This window comes from Ovis aries, chromosome 23 (genome assembly GCF_016772045.2).
Source record: "Ovis aries strain OAR_USU_Benz2616 breed Rambouillet chromosome 23, ARS-UI_Ramb_v3.0, whole genome shotgun sequence".
Taxonomy (NCBI): Eukaryota; Metazoa; Chordata; class Mammalia; order Artiodactyla; family Bovidae; genus Ovis; species Ovis aries.
The window spans coordinates 22,684,045-22,696,937 of NC_056076.1; the positions used below are offsets into that span (position 1 = coordinate 22,684,045).

The 12,893-nt window shown below is 37.4% G+C and overlaps 1 protein-coding gene across 34 annotated transcripts in view; it reads right to left on the reverse strand.

The window, feature by feature from the left end:
- The window catches only part of DTNA (dystrobrevin alpha), a 433,908-nt gene that overhangs the window by 192,394 nt on the left and 228,621 nt on the right, over window positions 1-12,893 (reverse strand). For 6 of the 34 annotated variants that reach the window (XM_060405352.1, XM_060405345.1, XM_060405363.1 and 3 more), the window contains exon 1: window positions 4,882-5,034. The exons of the other annotated variants lie outside the window; for them this stretch is intronic. The gene's annotated coding sequence lies outside the window, so the exon portion shown is untranslated. Of the gene's footprint in view, window positions 1-4,881; window positions 5,035-12,893 lie in introns of those variants that run through there. 34 annotated transcript variants of the gene reach the window in all.

Sequence of the window (12,893 nt, forward strand, 5' to 3'; positions counted from 1 at the left end):
TTCAGTTCAGTTGCTCAGTCATGTCTTACTCTTTGCGACCCCATGAATTGCAGCACGCCAGGCCTCCCTGTCCATCATCAACTCCCGGAGTTCACTCAGACTCACATCCATCAAGTCAGTGATGCCATCCAGCCATTTCATCCTCGGTCGTCCCCTTCTCCTCCTGCCCCCAATCCCTCCCAGCATCAGAGTCTTTTCCAATGAGTCAACTCTTCCTATCAGGTGGCTGAAGTACTGGAGTTTCAGCTTTAGCATCAGTCCTTCCAAAGAAATCCCAGGGCTGATCTCCTTCAGAATGGACTGGTTGGATCTCCTTGCAGTCCAAGGGACTCTCAAGAGTCTTCTCCAACACCGCAGTTCAAAAGCATCAATTCTTTGGCACTCAGCTTTCTTCACAGTCCAACTCTCACATTCATACACGACCACTGGAAAAACCATAGCCTTGACTAGACGGACCTTTGTTGACAAAGTAATGTCTCTGCTCTTCACTATGCTGTCTAGGTTGGTCATAACTTTTCTTCCAAGGAGTAAGCGTCTTCTAATTTCATGGCTGCAATCACCATCTGCAGTGATTTTGGAGCCCCCCAAAATAAAGTTTGACACTGTTTCCACTGTTTCCCCATCTATTTCCCATGAAGTGATGGGACCAGATGCCATGATCTTCATTTTCTGAATGTTGAGCTTTGGGCCAACTTTTTCACTCTCCTCTTTCACTCTCAACAAGAGGCTTTTTAGTTCCTAGATGCTCATCTTCTTTTCTTTCATGTGCACTACAAATATTGATTCTAGTTTGCTTTTTATCTTTTAATTTTGTTTATAGCATTTTCCAGAAGTAATAAGTTTCTATACAACCATTTCTTTATGATTTCTGCCTTTGAAGGCACATTGTTCTTTCTCAAGTTCTATATTTTCTTTTGCTTCTTTGATGCATCCATGTTTTATACTGGAATCATCAATTTATCTGCTTTTTTTTATATGAGGGTACATAGAAGAAAGTGCTTCTTCAGAGTACAATCTTTCCCCAAACAAACCCAAATTAATAAGTTTTAGATGTAAAATACCATTGTTATTTAAATAAATAATTTAAAATTGAAAAATATAAGTAAAATATCAAAATGATGTCAATAGTGAACATTTTATCATGTAAATGCCAGGTAGAGGGGAATTATATAACAATAATATCACTCTAAAATGTATCAAGGTAATAGTATCATGAAAGTGAAACTAGCTGATTGTACCTATTTATATACCAAAAATGTAACAAATTGTTCATTCCTAGCAATACATTTACTCTTTTCCTATCAGATACTGGCCCACACACTGTATAATTTTTGGGGAGTTTAATCATTACTGATGAAAACATCTATTCATTGTTGAACAAAGTCAACATCCTTTATAATAAGCTCTGAGAAGACCATAACAAGCACATTTATTGTTAGTGATTTGTAAATGCTATTAATGGAATTAATGAAAGTTGGGAGGAAATATCTGAAAATCATACCACTGACTAGAAAATTTTCCATTTCTTTCTAAAAACATTGGCCTTTAACTACATAGCTCAGAGCTTTCTAATGAAGTCCGTCTTTCTCTCTGAATTAATCATTATTGCCATTATAATCACTATCATTATCATGATTGTGATACCATTACTTTTTTTCATTTTAAATATTTAAGAATATTTTTAAAGTCTAATTCTTTTCATACCAAAAAATTACATGGTTGTCAATTATAAAACCCACTTTGATGAAGTCACAGGTTTAAAAATAGCAACTCCTAAAAGTGGAATATCTAGCTGATATTGAATCATCATTCACTGGCTTTATCTTCATCTATTTCAGAGATTTTGTCTTAGGGACCAAAAATTATCATTACTTTTATTGAAGAGGCTATAACAGTCAATATGATTCTTCTTTATCATGACTCTGATGAATATCTAACTCTTTAATAGAGGTAAATGTTTGTAGATAATTAGCTATATGTCTGAGAGGCTAGGGAACTCTAGAAATGAGAGGTTAAATGTGAAGATGCTCCCAATCATTCAAAATTAACAGTAAAGCATGATTTAAACATGGGTTGACACAAATGATCAAAACATCTGCAAAATTTCTAACTTAAAGCAAGAACATCAAAAGTCATTTTGCTCCTTAAGAATATGAGTAGTCCCTACAGCCATTATGAAAAACAGCATGGAGGCTTCTATAAAAACAGAAAATAGAGCTACCATATGATCCCGCAGTCCCTCTTCTGAGAATATACCCAAAAGAAAGTAAACCAGTAATAGAAAAGATATCTGCGTTCTCATGTTCACTGTAGCATTATTCGTGATAAACAAGACATGGAAACAAACGTATGTCAACAGATGACTGGAAAATGAAATTGTGATGTACACATAAAAGGAGTACTCTTCAGCCTTGCAAAAGGGTAAGATCCTGACATCTGCAACAAAACAGATGAATGCAGAAAGATATTACGCTAATGAAATAAGCCAGACACAGGAGGAAAACTACTGTATGATCTCACTTATAATGTGGACTCTGAACAAGGTAAATACGTGGAAGCAGATATTAGAATGGTGGCTACCAATCACTGTTGGGCGGGGGACGCAGGAGATGTTAGTCAAAGGGTACAAAGCTGCACGTATATAGGATGAACTAGTCTAGAAGGCCTGGTGACTAGAGTTAATAATTCCCTAGATTGTGTAACACAAATTTGCTAAGAGAGTAGATTCCAGGAACTCTCATCACACACACAAAATGGTATCTATTTGAGCAGAAGATATGTAAATTAGCTTGACTGTAGTAATCATTTCATTATATACATGTATATCAAGTCATCACGTTGTATACCTTGAATATATACAATTCTTATGAAACATTTAAAAGAAGTTTCCATCTTTTGGACCTCTCAGTTACAGTAACTTTAAAAATGGACATGTACACATGGCTTAGTGCCAAGTGTATAAAAATCACAACAAATGGGAACATTTTTACACACTTCTAGCTCTAATGTATAAGCTACCTGATATCTTAGCCCAAAACAGGTAGAAGTGAAATATATCCAATTAGAGGAATTTGTTTTCATTTCAATTAATAGAAAGAAACTATCCATGCCTTACCATGGACTTGAAACATGGAATAGTGGAATGATAGTGCTTTTTGCTAATTTTACCTCATCCACACTACACTGTCTCTCTTCTTTTTTATATAAAGGTTTAACCTATACTGAAGGAAAGAAGAAAGCTTGATTAAGAGATCATTCCCACTTTTATCTCCATCTTTTGTCTACTTTTCTTTTCTTATGTTTTCTGTCACTCTCTCTCCCTGTCTCTCTCAGATATTGCCAATATTGAGAATTTCACACTTTAAAATATTTTACCAGGTACCATCTTTCACCAACTCTTGGTAATTTCCTATTTTTAAGTAATAACAACTGAGGCTTGTGAAAATATTTTGGAGGACATGCTCATAGCTTGTTTTGTATTCAAAGCAACCAAGGGAAAAAGGAAATGAAGAATTCGGATTCAAGATTGGACATTGTACAAATGTTACAAATGTGCTATTATAATGCTTTTGATATTTGTTATCATGGAAATAGTTCCCTTTATTTGCAATCATGGCAAAAAAATTGTTTTGAATAATTATAACTTCTTGCTCAAATTTAGAAGATGGCCTGAATGGATGAAAACTAGAGAGACTTAGAAAATAGCAATGAAAATCACAGAACATAAATGAATTTTAAAAAATCTAAGTGTTCCTTTTTAAAGAAAGGGTGGTATAAGAGTAACCTTGGCATAATTTATTGGCTTTTATCCCAATCAGTACCAATTAGTGGCAATCAATTGCTTTTAGCTACGAAAGTATTTTTTAAAACCTCTCCTATATGAAAACACTCCAGTGAATTTCCCTGAGTAATACTGGGTTCTGCTAGTTTTAGCAGGGTTGTGTCTGAAGCTGCCAAGACAACTTTGTTCTAACAGGAGACAAGTTGGCTAGGTTAGTCCTTAACTAAAAAATGAAAGTAAATCCTAATGTCGTATGAGAAAGCTAAGCATCAAACAACTGCAGAAACAAGAAATCAAAACAAATCATAAATTTTCTTCTTTAACTTGCTCCGCACATATCCAAGCCTCCCTCTTTGAAGCAAGCTGCTTGGATGATACGTAAACAACGCGAGGAGGAGGCGCCCATGCTCTGGGAATTGATGCTTCACGGAGCCACACTGAAGTGTTTACATTCTGCGCTTACCAGCCTCTAAATAAAAGAGTTCATTTTCTACTCCCTGTAACATATTTACTTCTGTTTTTAAATCCTCTAAGATGCATATGACCACCGTGTGTAAAAGAATAGAATATTAATGGATATAACATATGTTGTAAAAATTATAGATAAAACGGAACTCTTCATGATGAATGAGGCTGGTAGTAATAGGAAGAAAGAGGAATAGAAGCCCAGACAGAATAAATATAGTGAATAACAGGCTGGAGAACTTGGTTTTATAGCTCCATTAGTATAAGAGACAAGCAGCTCTGGGCTAATGCCACTAATAAGGTGTCCACTAAGAAAAGTGGACCATTTTCAAAGAAGGAAACACTTTACTCTGTTTTACATTGATCTGAAGACGTTAATTGCATTCTTATTACTTCCTTTCTAGTTTTCTTTCTTTTACTTGCACACACACGCTCACTCACACTACCAAAGAACTATAAAAATTCACAACGTTCCAAACTTCCAAATTAAAAACAGATGCAATCGGAGGTGGGGGGAGTTGGGGTAGGGGAGACAGGAGAAATTTGCCCTGTGTCCATGTGGGGGTGGGGATGGGGGGACTGAAATTCTACCCGGCAAGTAAGAGGTCAGTTTCATAGATTCAATTAAACCTTACCTGGTTTTGTAGTTAAATGCAGCAGCATGCCCCTAATTCTTCCTCTAAAGTATTACATATGCTGAAAGCTATAGTATTTGACCTTACACACTTCCACAGAAGAAACTCCTAAGTAACCTTCAACTTCAATAAAACGCTGTGTTCATTCTTCCCCTTGTGCTCAACACACAGCAATCTAATACACCTCATCATGTGGTCCGTTACCATGGCAGCGATGAATCCAGCTGCTGAAATACAAAAGACTGACAAAAAGTTGCTCTTACCCCCTCCACCCACCCTGACAAAGTCAGATCTTTTTTTTCTGTATGACAAGTCTAATTTGAATATCTTTCTGTTGCTGACTCAACTTCGCGGACAAGGAAAAAAGAAATAGAAAAACGAGTAAAAAGATGCAAGAAAAAAAGGGCTTCCAGAAAATGTAAACCAACTAATGAAATACCTATATGCATTTTTAAGATGCCGTTAATCCCTTGAAAGACTGATGATTATCTACTACTTCTGCCGACCAAATACTTTGAAATGTCAGTTACTAACTCAGTAGGAAATGCAGCATTAATCTCACAGCATCTTTTAAAATATTTTTTAAAATACATGAAATGATTCAGTAAATACAGATGCTGAGAAACACTGCATTAGTCTACGAAGGGCTAGTCTCAAAGTATTTTCCTAGGGGAAACTCCTAATTACAGCTGAGAGGTAGGAGGTAACATTCTTCATTTTCTTTTCATCAAGACCCTGTGTTTATCCATTATTTAAACAGATTAGATTTCAGTTCTATTTTAAATGCTTATAGATTTGGATCTAGGGTGGTGGAGCCTACTAGAATTACACAAACCGTATCTGGGGGCTCTATATTAAGATTAAGATATGAGGTTGGCACAATATCAACTCTGAGCAATCCAGGGATCTCCCTCTCCCAAACCGATGGTTACATAATTAAGATTGAAGGAATCACCTTCGTTTTCTTCCAGTACTTTAAGGAAGGCTGACGGGAGGGGCCCTGAGTGACTGGGACTTCACCTCATTTCAGCTGCGGTTCCTCCCTCCCACCACCGGGCTCTGAGCTCCAGCCAGCGACTGCTTTGTCCCTCAGGCCTTGCATTGCCACCCTGCCGCTTCCACGGCCTTGCTTACTGCCCATATTTAGCTCATATTTCATAATACTGTGTTTACATATCTAACTTCTCTTTTTAGATATGGACTCTCCCAGGAAAGGGAGCCGTGTCTTTTTCATGTTTCTATGCCAGTCATCAGCTTTGGCACAATGGACGGCTCAGGGACAATTTATTTTCTGTTTTTTAAAATTAAAATACAGTTGATTTACAATGTTGTGTTAGTTTCTGGTGTATAGCAAAAATGATTCAGCTACACACACACACACACACACACACACACACACACACACACACACACACACACATTCTTTCCCATTATGGTTTATTGAAGGATATTGAACCTGGTTCCTTGTGCTATACAGTAGGACTTGGTTTATATATATATTTTATATGTAGTAGTTTGTAGTTGCTAATCCCAAACTCCTAATTTATCCCTTCCCCAGCTTGGGCAACCGCATTGTTTTCTATGTCTGTGAGGCTGTTTCTGTTTTGTCAATAAGTTCATTTGTGTTATATTTTAGATCCCACATATAAGCGATATCATTTGGTATTTGTCTTTCTGACTTATTTCACTTAGTGTAATAACCTCTAGGTCCATCCAGGTTGCTGCAAATGGCATGATTTCCTCCCTTTTTATGGTTCCATTGTATATATACAGCGTCTTCTTTATCCATTTATCTATGGACATTAGTTTCTTTCCATGTTCTGGCTATTGTAAACAGTTGCTGCTGTGAACACTGGGGTGCATGTATCTTTTCAAATTAGTTTTCTTCAGATATACACCCAGGAGAAGCACTGCTGAATTATATGGCAACTCTACCTTTAATATTTTAAGGAATCTCTATACTGTTCTCAATAGTGGCTGCAACAATTTATATTTATACCAACAGTGTAGGAGGATTTCCTTTTCTCCACACCCTCTCCAGCATTTGTTATTTGTAGATGTTTTAATGATGCCCATTTTGACTACTAGGTACAATGCTGGTAACTCATTGTAGTTTTGGTTTGCATTTCTCTAATAATTAGCAATATTGAGTATCTTTTCAGGTGCCTATTGGCTACTTATATCTGAATGTCTTCTTTGGAGAAATCTCTATTTAGGTTTTCTACCCAGTTTTGATTGGGTTGTTTCCATTGTTGTTGTTGTTGCTATTGAGTTGCATGAGCTGTTTGTATATTTTGGAAATTCACTGTCAGTTTCATTGTTTGCAAATATTTTTTCTCAATCTTCATGTTGTCTTTTCATTTTGCTCAGTGGCTATTTCTTGAACGGACAAAGCAGGAAATGAGTGTTTTACTGTGCTCAAAGCTCTCCCTCTAGTTAAACCCTTATGAGGTTCACAAAGTTTTTCCTTAATATTCTATGCCACTAATGGATGTGGGCAACAGGAACTAGGAGCTCTTCAGAGGATCAATCATGGAGCTACCCAGACATGGGTGTGAAACCTGGCTCCTGCTCACACCCGTTGGTGATCTTGGATAGATCATTTAACCTCTCTAAACCTGGGTTACTCTAAAGCTCCTACTTTAAAGAGTTATGAAAAAAGAAAATGAAATGAGATATCAAGGGAAGCAACAGACAGTGAGCTTGGAAACAAACTAAATGCTCAACAAATGATTGCTAGTATTGTTTAGTAAAAATGTGAATGATTTTTGAGCAAGAGGGACAATGAGAAAGTGCACTGACACCTACCTTTCTCTTGCTGATAAAACTGATGATTGATTTAAATCAGACTCACACATGCACTCCTTAGTATAAGTTAGGGTAATGCAGCATGAACATAGAGACCACTCCAGGCAAATACCTAGATTGCTTATTCCTACCTATAAACCAACAAGGGTGGGGGATAACCAGTCAAGTGGTTTTACATATTCCCAGGGCAAAATGGGTGGTAGAGGGTTAAACTTGGGAGTCAATTAAAAATTTTTAAATATGAAAGAAAAACACAGTAAAGAAAGCCGTTCATTTTGATACTTACATTGGATTCTCAAGAAATGGTCTATATATTATTTATTAGTATTTTTTTCAAATTAAAATGGAATATGAAGAACTTTTATCATAAAAAGCTTGATATTAAAAATTATATACATAGATCTCATCTTAAGACAATTTACCAATGTTGGATTAACAGTAGCTTTTAAAAGATTATCCTGACAGCAGTAATGAACACCACATTGTAAATCAACTATACTTCAATTAAAAAAAGAAAAGATCACCTTGATCTGTAACAAGGGCTCTAAACTGCTCACCAATACAGACTTTTAGCTGTTTTTCTTCACAGTCATCTAACTCAGGAAATTACCTGACACCAAAGCCAACTGCATTGGAAAATTAGCATCAAAATCCCTTTGAAGACTTATAGTGCAAAGCAGCAGTCAGGGGTTAATAAAAAACCCCGGGAGAGAAAAGAAACTTTCATTGCAGGAAGTTGCCAAAAAGGATAAAAATGAATGTTGCACATTGCGAGATTTCTCTAACATTAGAAAAAAACAGCCCTACAAGAAAATTGGTAGAGATTATTAAAATAGCTTTGGCACTGCTACAACTCTGAAAAATCCTGAAGTGTTGTGACTCCTGACAACACAATTCTATAAGCACAGGCAAAGAAGCAGGAAGCAGGTCCATTGGAGAAGTCAGCACCCGCTAATCCTTCCTCTTCAGGGCAGTTGATGAAGGCAAGACCAAAAGGACCACCATTTGAATAATTCATTTCTGTGAGAGCCCTTACTGTGTGCCTTTTCCCCACTATGGATTGGTTATGTATCTAATTGTTTTTCATTGTGTAAGTTTTAAGAGCCTATCCTTTATGTAATGGGTTGTCCAAAAAGCTCATTCGCGTCTTTCTTTAAGATGCTATGGAAAAACCCAAACAAACGTTTTGGCTGACCCAAGAGTTAATGTAGACTGCTGCTAGAGCATTCAATATGATCAGCAAACATCCTTTGTTAGGGGCTAAAGCAACCGTTTGATTATCTCTCTTTAAGATGTCAGTATATTTGGTTTCACCAAGTTTTAAATCCCCTTTGCAAATATTAACGTCTCACTCAGGGTGAACAAAATTTGTAACATAATTTGTGCTGATGTGACCCACTTAATTTCATATGAAGAATTCAGTCACCTAGGGAGATAGCTTTTGTGACTTCATGCACTGAAATACTGTACTCCAGACAGTCAATTTGCTAAACCAAGGACCCAGGGACTTGGGAAGAAGCTTACAGGGTTACTTGCTTCTTGCTCTCTCTTCAGACAAGGAGGGCACCTAATTTCCCAAACTCAAGGTAATAATAGGGCTCAGAGGTTACAAGCTTTAATTAACACATTATTGACCAAAAGATTTTTGCAGAAACGAAAGCCTGTGGTGTTAACATGTCTCCAGTCAATAACGGGTGAAGCAGCATGGTTACAAAAAACTGGCTGTTAACGTCAATGAAATTAAAACAAAACAAATCAATCTGAACTTCAACAAGAGTGATTTTTTTTCAGGTCACATTTTAAAACTGTTATTTATTTTATAATACCACAAAGTGCTTTATTGTTCAGGCACTGGTTTAAATCAAATAAGAAAACTTGCTAACAGCAACCACAAAGTGATTGTGATCTACTGAATAGTTTTGGCAAGCACAGAGTTTCTTGGGCTGCTCTGAGCGGCTGACCTAAAAAATATTAATCGGATTAGTATCTGTTCTACTCATGAAAATTTCTTATGAAAGAACAACGCTCTTGCAAGCCATTTCAATTTATATAACTCAATATCAAGATAGTCTCTTTGACCCTTAAGATGTTTTCAAAACATGTACTCTTCCTTTGAATTGTACTAATCTTGCTATAAATAATAAGGATGTCTTTGTGTTTTTCTACTGTTGACACATCACAGAAAATGCCTCCTTTTTTAAATAGCACTGTGAAATGAACGCCTACGTTTTCTGCCAATAACGTATTTGTAAAACTGGAATCATTTTGCCATGCTCACTTAGGAAAACTTATCCCCAAATTTCTGTTTGTGTGCTTTTCATCTCTCTCTAAAATTCATAATTATATAATTATATTCTGGATTTTTCCTTAATGAAAACATCTTTGGTTTTTAAACTTAATAATAAAAAGTTACACTTGTCCATTTCCTCACTACAAAGTAATATCACTGGTTCAAAGTAGAGAAGTTGAAAAGTGCAATTTATGAAATAATCTTAAACACTTATAATTCAGCTATCTGAAGTAACAAATACTGATATTTTGATGTATTTCTTTAAATTACATAGTAGATATCTCGAATAATGTTGAAAATTGCTTTCTATAGCTTAATGAAAGACACGTACAATAAAAATACAATCATATTACCTACTCTTTGAAAGTATTTTTTGATAGCTGCATAAAATTCTGCTATTTGGATGTATCAGAATTGATTTAGCCATGCCTTACTGTCAAGTATATTTTTAGTCTTTTCCAGGTTTCTTATTATAAGCAATATTCCTTTGCATATAAACTTTGATCACATCTTGGGTTATTTCCTTAGAATGGATTCCTTAGAATGGAAGGGAGATTATTGATTTAAGTTAGAAAGTCTAAGGATATAATTTTAGAATTGACAGGATCCATATATATAACTTGGGGAAGGAAATGGCAATCCACTCCAGTATTCTTGCCTGGAAAATCCATGGACAGAGGAGCCTGGTGGGCTACAGTCCATGGGGTTGCAAGAGTCAGACACGACTTAGTGACTAAACCACCACCACCACCACCACCATACATATAATTTAGTATAATACTTCCTTTTATAGAAGAGAAAACTGAGCCTCAGTGAGGTGCCAGGGCTGGCTCCGAGTCTTACTGTGAGTTCTTCTGGTGCTAGAGTGGAAATGTGGGTTCTTTCTCGTCTGCTTTGCTTTCTGTAATGTCACCACGTGTGCATGTATGCATGCATGCTCAGTTGCTTCAGCTGCGCCTGACTCTTTGTGACCCATGGACCACAGCCTGCCAGGCTTCTCTGTCCATGGGATTTTCCCAGCAGGGATACTGGAGTGGGTTGCCATTTCCTCCTCCAGGGGATCTTCCCGACCCAGGGATTGAACCCTCATCTCCTGTGTCTCTATTGCAGATAGAGTCTGCAATACCCTCCTAGGTATTACCTGTGAAACTCCTCGAATGTGCTCTGAGCCCAAGTCAGGAATGGGAGTTACTTGGTGGTGGGTGATGCTAGTTTTTGTCAGGGTCAAACCACATGGCAGTATCTCTAAAGCCACTTTCCACTGAACGCTAAACAGAGTGGATACTGAGAAGAAGCAAACAATCTCCCAGATCCAAATCTGTCCTGAGAAAAACAAACTGGAAAAGGATTCCAAGAGAGCTGAGAGGACTCATAAAATCCATGAGTTCAAATTGATATAAAATGTAGAAGTGCTCTTTGATGGGGCCCAGGTTCTTTTATGATCTTGTGTTTTGTCAGGAGAGCAGAAGATCTGAGAGACTGTGTGAATGGCAGATTGTCAGGAAGCTCATAAGGGAAGGGGAAGAAATATATGTCTGCTCCCCCTCCTCGACAATCCCATATCCTGTAAATTCAGGTGTGTTTGCCCAGCCATGATGGGGTCTCCATCTGACAGGATATATTATATCTCAGCTAGAGGGAAACGGAAAGACATTTCCGAAAATTCAGTCTATTTGTGAAGTCAAGGAAACAGGCAGATTTCTGAGACCTCACCCTTAAAAGATTCCATTTTCTCAGTCTGAAGACAGAGTACACAGAAATTATGGTTTCTCAGTCTCTTCCATGTGACTTGTTCTAAGATCAGATGACTTATTCTAACTTAATAAATATAACTGCCATCTAAAAGCACACACTGTACTATTTGTAGGCAAAGAAATATAAATGATCTATACTCTAGATGGAGAGATAAAAACATGGGTAAATAAAATGTAGCTATAGCTATATAGATATAAAATATACGAGAAAAATATAATTAACTGACCTGAAAGTAGACAGGTAATTTAATTAGGTTAGTTTAAACAGAACATTTAGGGGCAAAAAGGACCCATTCAGGGTGTCCTAGGCTTGGAAAGCATTTGTTGTTATGATCATAGGTGTGTTTTCCCAGATTCTTCTACTTTGTGTTCCGGACTTGGAATACATCAGCAGAGCAGACATTCTACAACACAGAAACAGACTCACAAACTTAGAGAATACATTTATGGTTGTCATGGGGGAAGGATGCAGGGAAGAGATAGAGAGTTTGGGATCGACATGTCAGTCAGTCAGTTCAGTTCAGTCGCTCAGTCATGTCTGACTCTTTGCGACCCCATGAATCGCGGCACACCAGGCCTCCCTGTCCATCACCAACTCCCGGAGTTCACTCAAACTCACGTCCATCGAGTCCATGATACCATCCAGCCATCTCATCCTCTGTCGTCCCCTTCTCCTCCTGCCCCCAGTCCCTCCCAGCATCAGAGTCTTTTCCAATGAATCAACTCTTCGCATCAGGTGGCCAAAGTACTGGAGTTTCAGCTTTAGCATCATTCCTTCCAAAGAAATCCCAGGGTTGATCTCTTTCAGAATGGACTGGTTGGATCTCCTTGCAGTTCAAGGGACTCTCGAGAGTCTTCTCCAACACCACAGTTCAAAAGCATCAATTCTTTGGCGCTCAGCCTTCTTCACAGTCTAACTCTCACATCCATATATGACTACTGGAAAAACCATAGCCTTGACTAGACGGACCTTTGTTGGCAAAGTAATGTCTCTGCTCTTCACTATGCTGTCTAGGTTGGTCATAACTTCTCTTTCAAGGAATAAACGTCTTTTAATTTCATGGCTGCAATCACCATCTGCAGTGATTTTGGAGCCCCCCAAAATAAAGTCTGACACTGTTTCCACTGTTTCCCCATCTATTTCCCATGAAGTGTTGGGA